This window comes from Periplaneta americana, chromosome 9 (assembly GCF_040183065.1).
Source record: "Periplaneta americana isolate PAMFEO1 chromosome 9, P.americana_PAMFEO1_priV1, whole genome shotgun sequence".
Lineage (NCBI taxonomy): Eukaryota > Metazoa > Arthropoda > Insecta > Blattodea > Blattidae > Periplaneta > Periplaneta americana.
This window is the reverse complement of record NC_091125.1, coordinates 52061269-52067894: the sequence shown is the minus strand read 5'-3', so window position 1 is coordinate 52067894 and position 6626 is coordinate 52061269. Positions and strand designations below refer to the sequence as shown.

General features: G+C 36.7%; 1 protein-coding gene across 1 annotated transcript in view; it reads right to left on the bottom strand.

Annotated features, from left to right (window-relative positions):
* LOC138705936 (haloacid dehalogenase-like hydrolase domain-containing protein 2) overlaps positions 1 to 6626 on the bottom strand; it is a 139993-nt gene that overhangs the window by 109436 nt on the left and 23931 nt on the right. The window lies entirely within an intron of this gene.

Below are 6626 nucleotides of genomic sequence, written 5' to 3'. Positions count from 1 at the left end.
CCTCCAAGTCACCTTCCTGCAGTTGACGATCTCTCATCATCTTTGTTATTCCTTTTCTCCAAAGTGTTCTAGGACATCCAAGTTTTCTCTTCCCAGTTGGTGACCATTCCAAAACCTTCTTTGGCCATCTTTCTTGAGACATATGCCTCACATATCCATACCATTTCAATGCTCTTTCCTGAATTCTCTGAATAACATTTTCTTCTGCATTCATTTTTCCCTAATCCCTCGTTTCTTATTCTCTGAAATCTGGATACCCTCGCACTACATCTTAAGCTATCCATTTCAACAGCCATTATTTTACTTTTTTGTCTTTCTGTTATCACCTTCTGAGCCATATGTTAATATAGATTCTACAACTGCATAAAGGATAATTTTCTTTGTCTCTTTCGTTATTTCTTTGCTCCATAGAGTGCCATTGAGTGCCTTAATAGCTTTCCTGGCCTGTGATATTCAATAATCAATATTCTTTTCACAAGTTCCAGTTTCATGTATTATAGATCCCAGATATTTATAGGACTGCACTGCTTTAATTATTCCCTGACCAAATACTATGTCTGTTCCCTTTCCTCCAATGACAAGATATTAAGTTTTTCTCAGACTGATGTTCCAACCTCCATTTCCGTATGCTTCCAGAAGTTTTTTAAACATATATTTAACATAATGCCTACTCTGTGCAATTACGACCTGATCATCCGCGAATACTAAAGAGTGCATTATTCCCTGAGAACCTGAATTTGCATGCATTTTTTCCTAGCATATCTCACTTGACAATGTGTGTCAAAGGAAGAACAATTGTTTGCATGCATCTGAAGTGTAATATGTAGCTAATTAGCGATGTATGCGGTGGAGGGGAAAAGAAACTAGCCACCCTACCCCATTATAGTTATCTTATACGTGGTCCCTTGTTGGTATCACTTGTGAGGTTCAGAGCTATGGAGCTTCGAGTGGGGCAACTAGTAAACCAATGTAACAACAATTTTGATGTAAAAATAAATGTTAAAATCGTCTTTGGACCACCTCAAGGCACATGACAATATTCCACATTGCATTCTCTTGAACATTCCTATACATAGCATCAACCAATGGCATAACAGTCTGAAGTGTTGCCAAAAGATCTCTGCTGTGAGGTATCCGTATCCATTCACTTCTTCCTTTACTAATCCCACAGAAAGACTTTTATAGCAGTCAGGTTCAGTAAATAAAACCAAAGAATCACTACTTCAGTATCCCATGCATTGTATTTAGGTACTGCAGAACATCTACCCCTATAACACGCTAGAGTTGCATTAATAGTCTCTGTTTCACAGCTAAAGGTAATTTCCAAGTAGTAACAGTATTGATGGATAATTAATACCAATAAACTTTCAGTTTGTCTGGTAAGAATCAATAAATGTTCTGAACAATGCTAGCCCAGACACAGATAATGTAATTACTACTTGATATTCTCTTTCACTCTCAGCATGTGCATTTCCATACAATCAGAAGTGACTGATCACAGCTACACACATCCCACATGTAAAACTTTCATTAGCCCACAAAATGTTAACATAAAATGAATGACTCATTCACATCTAGCTGCTGTTGTAGTCACTTGTAAAAGTGCAGCATTCGAGGCCCGTTGGCTGGCATGAGATGCGCTTTTGTATTAAGTGATAAGGGTACACGTGGTCATCTTAAAGGCCTCAAAGGTCACTTAAATGGGACAGTCCTAAATCTCTTTTGACACTGTATGAGCTTCTCCATGGCTTCCATTCCCTACTAGCATTTTCTACAACTAGAGACCAGACAATTCTTGGACGACCTGCCTTTAAAATTTGAAGATATTTAATGTAGCCTACTAGTAATGTCACCATGTTTATCCAACTGTATGCTGACCTTTTCTTCTATTTTTCGTTCTTCAAAATCTGCCTCGCGGCTTAGAATTGGTATCATTCACATTAATTTGGTAAAACAGATCAAAACAGCAATCTCTATAGTGCCACTGACACTTTACATCACGTAAGATAAAAGCCCCTGTGTGGAGTTGCTGGTCTCCCATCAGGTGCCTCCCCAGGTGGCGGATTGGGGAATGCTCATCAGATATGGTGGGTGCCGGGGAAATAAAATACCCGGGGTCGACCAAAACCAGCTGTTGCTGCCTTGTAACATATGGAGTTGGTTCTCCAAAGGCTAGGGGAAGATAACCCTGATCAAAAATTACCCGGTCCTCCGGGCAGGGAGTTTGACGATGGGCCGACTACCCATCACAGTAAAAAGCTTACAGTTACGAAACCATCACGAATAGAAGCCGGACTGTCTAATGGAAATGAAAATGGCAAGAACAATGGACAAGCAAATGGAATACAAAGAAATAAAAGAAGGAATCCAATTATATGTATAGGAACATGGAACGTAAGGTCTCTGTACCATCCTGGAGCATTGAAAATGCTAATAGACCAGATAATGAATTTAAAGCCCAGTATTATAGCCCTACAAGAAGTACGATGGATGGGAAATAGAATTATAGAGAAACAAGAAGCCAATGTATTCTATAGCTGCAGCCAAGAAAGACATGAACTTGGTACTGGATTTGTGATACACTGCCGATTTAAACATCTGGTGATAGGGTTTACACCTATCAGCCCAAGATTATCAGTGCTTAGAATAAAAGGAAAAATTTTTAATTATAGTTTAATTAACTCTCATGCCCCAACAGAAGAATCTGAGGAGGAAAAGAAGGAACAGTTCTATGAAACCCTAGAACAAGCATATGATAATTGCCCTGGTCACGACATCAAAATAATAGTTGGTGATTTCAATGCGAAAGTGGGAAAGCAGCAAATATTTAGACCTACGATTGGAGACTACAGTAAACATACTGTAAGTAACGATAATGGAACAAGACTTATCTTATTTGCTACATCTAGAAATATGATTGTGGGATCTACACTATTTCCACATAAAGGAATTCACAAAGGAACATGGAAATCACCAGACAGTAATACTGTAAATCAAATTGATCATGTACTCATTGATGCCAGGCACAGATCAGACTTATTAGATGTAAGAACAATCAGGGGACCCAATATAGACTCAGACCACTACTTGGTATGGGCCCAAATCAGAGCAAAGATTTCCAATGCATATACAGGGGTTAGACAAAAACATTATAGATATAATTTAAATAAGCTGGTATTACAGGAGAGTAGAGAAAAATATCAAACCAAGGTAACACAGATGCTTGAAGAGGCGATGGATCATAACACTATTGACGAAAAATGGGAGACAACTAAGAAAGCAGTTGAAAGTGCAGCAAATGAAATATTGGGAATGGAAGAGAGCAGTATAAGATCTTTGTGGTTTGATACTGAATGTGAGATTGCTACAGAAGAAAAGAATAAGGCATATAGAAAAACACCACAGGGACATTGTACTAGAAGTATTTGGGAAAATTATAAGGATAAAAGAAGAACTGAAAAAAGGATTCATCGAGGTAAGAAGAGAGAATGGATGAAATTAAAAATTGAAAGTATGAAAGCATTAAGGAATCAGAATGAGGCAAGAAAGTTCTATAGGGAAGTCAACAATATATGGAGGCCTTTTAATTGTAAAAATACTTTAGTCAAGGATGAACAAGGACAGATTATAAGTGAAGAGAAAGAGATATGTGAAAGATGGCGTAGGTATTTTGATGGCATCCTTAATGTTACAAATCCACAGGAAAATGTTTCATCCAAAGAGCATCAAGAATGCGAATTACATGAGAACCAAAATCCCCCAACTATTGAGGAAATAAGAATTGCCTTAAATAAATTTAAGAACAACAAAGCTCCTGGAACAGATAATATACCAGCGGAATTATTTAAGCAAGGTGGTGTAAAGTTGGAACAACAATTGTTGGATATTGTTGATTCAGTATGGATACAGGAGAAAATGCCACAACAATGGGCGGAAGGGATTTTATGTCCCATTCATACATAAGAAAGGAGATCCAGTGGAGTGTGAAAATTACAGAGGAATAACTCTCCTTAACCTGGGGTATAAAGTATTCTCAATATACTTTTTGATCGTCTTCTCCCAATGGTTCAGAAGCAAATAGATATATATCGATGTGGGTTTCTTCCAGGCAAGTCAACCATAGACCAGATTTTTACATTAAGGCAAATTCTAGAAAAAACTATTGAATTTGGAGTTGGTACACACCATCTATTTATTGAATTTAGAGCTGCTTACGATAGCATTAATAGAGAACATTAGTATAATGCTCTAAGAGAACTAGATATTGCTGAAAAGTTGGTGAGACTTGTAAGAATGACAATGACAGATGTCCGAAGCAGTATAAGGGTCAGAGGAATGTTATCAGATCCATTAGATATTAAGAATGGTGTGCGACAAGGAGATACGCTGGCGTGTCTCCTTTTTAATGTTGCATTGGAGAAGGTAGTAAGAGATTCAAACCTACTTAGCAGAGGGACCATATTTTATAAATCAGTGGAGATCAGTGCATACGCCGATGATATATAGTGGCAAGATCAGTGCATACGCCGATGATATATAGTGGCAAGATCTAGAAGGGCAATGGAAGATGCATTCTTGAATATAGAAAAAGCAGGAAGGAATATGGGATTGACCATTAATCAATCGAAAACTAAATACATGGCTTATGGAAAGGCAAACCTCAAGAATATGCCATCCTCAATAACAATAGGCAGATAGGACTTCGAGAGAGTGAATGAATTTAAATACCTGGGATCAAAAGTTACTCATTCTAATGATATTTCATACGAAATAAAGTAGAGGTTAATGGCTGCCAATAGAGCTTACTTCGCCTTAAGAAAATTACTTTGTGCAAGAATTTTATCTCGTACCACAAAGATAACTATCTATAAAACACTTATAAGACCTGTACTAGCATATGCTGCTGAGACATGGTCCCTAACAAAAAAGGACGCTGGAAATTTGGATGCCTTTGAGAGGAAGATACTCCGTAAAATAATTGGCCCAGTATTCGAGAGAAGAAGATGGAGGAGGCGATATAATAATGAGTTGTATTCCATCTATAAAGATCCGCCTATTAGAAGAATAGTAAAAGCAGCAAGATTAAGGTGGGCTGGGCATGTGGCATGGATGAATGACGTAGAAATTCCTAAAAGGATATTAAATGGAAATCCTGGGGGCCAAAGAAGTCGTGAACGACCAAGAATAAGATGGTTGGAGGGAGTTGAGGAAGACATATGTAAGATGGGATATAGGAATTGGAAAGCAATTTTGCAGGATCGAGACAACTGGTGGAAAATTGTGGAAGAGGCCAAGGTTCACAATGAGCTGTAGCGCCAAGAAAGAAGAAGATAAAAGCCATATCAATTTCAATAGTGATGCAATTCAGATAGTGAAAGACCATGAAAATTAACATTTTAATTACACAATTCTCGTGCAAGACCTATTTATGTAACTACATTGAAGTTACAGAAATGTGTGAACGTAACCTGGATAAGTTGAGTGGACAGAATATTACATTAAAAACTTTGTCATAACAGTGCAGCAATGCTCAAACTGAAGCATTTGAGAAGCATGAAAAATATAAAACATTTTATACATTACTGGTGTTCTTCACTTCGTCATTCTTGGCAACCTAAACAAGGATTTTATCTTTAGCAATAAATTAAAAGCATGAATTTCCTTTTTTTTTTTTTTTTTTCAATCCAAGAAAACTTTATTGTACAAAATATACATTGCAGTTGAGCTTAGAAAGTAATTAAAAAAACATTTGAAACATGTATTCAGAGAGCCATCTTGTGATGGTCCTGACATTAAAACAATTTTACAATAGTCTTACAACATTAAATCTGTCTTTTCCTTTTCAATCTTATAAATAGCGGAGCACGTGGGTGATTTCTTGGAATTTGGAAAATTAGAAGATTTTCATGATGATCGAAAGAACTATGTAGTCTTCTGCAGCTATTGCAAAGGATTGAGTTCACCTCCGAAAATCCTAAATCAGAATGCAGTGTGGCGTTTCGTACATACCATGGTTTGCCTGTTATTAATCTAAGACACCAACTTTGGATGGTTTGTATTCTTTTAATATTTTGGTTGTGAGAAGCAGAACTTCATATTGAACAGCCATATTGCCAAATGTCTCTGATTAATAAATATATGATCTGTTTATATTGTATTGCGAGTGCTGATTTGTGTGACATTATGTGCTTCAGTCTATAGATGCAATGTCTGCATTTTTTTTAACTATGAGTATTTCAGAACTATGACACTGCCATTTTTAATTTACTAATAAACATTTTAAATCACTCTCTCTTTGACAACCAACACAATACCAAAAATAAAATTCACACATTCATTCATTTCCACTTTTTCACAAGCAACACATTATCAAGGCCTACAATTAAAAATTAAAATCGTCTTATATACACTTGTTTAGCTTCCAGTACTGCATAAAATACTGCATGCAGAGCAAAAGTAAATCAATTATATATTTTCATTTCTTAGTGTATTTTTGTTCGTGCTGCATTTAATGTGTTAGTGATGTATAGTGTATATTAAAGCTTACTTTACTGTAGTTCCTTACTTACTTACAAATGGCTTTTAAGGAACCCGAAGGTTCATTGCCGCCCTCACATAAGCCTGCC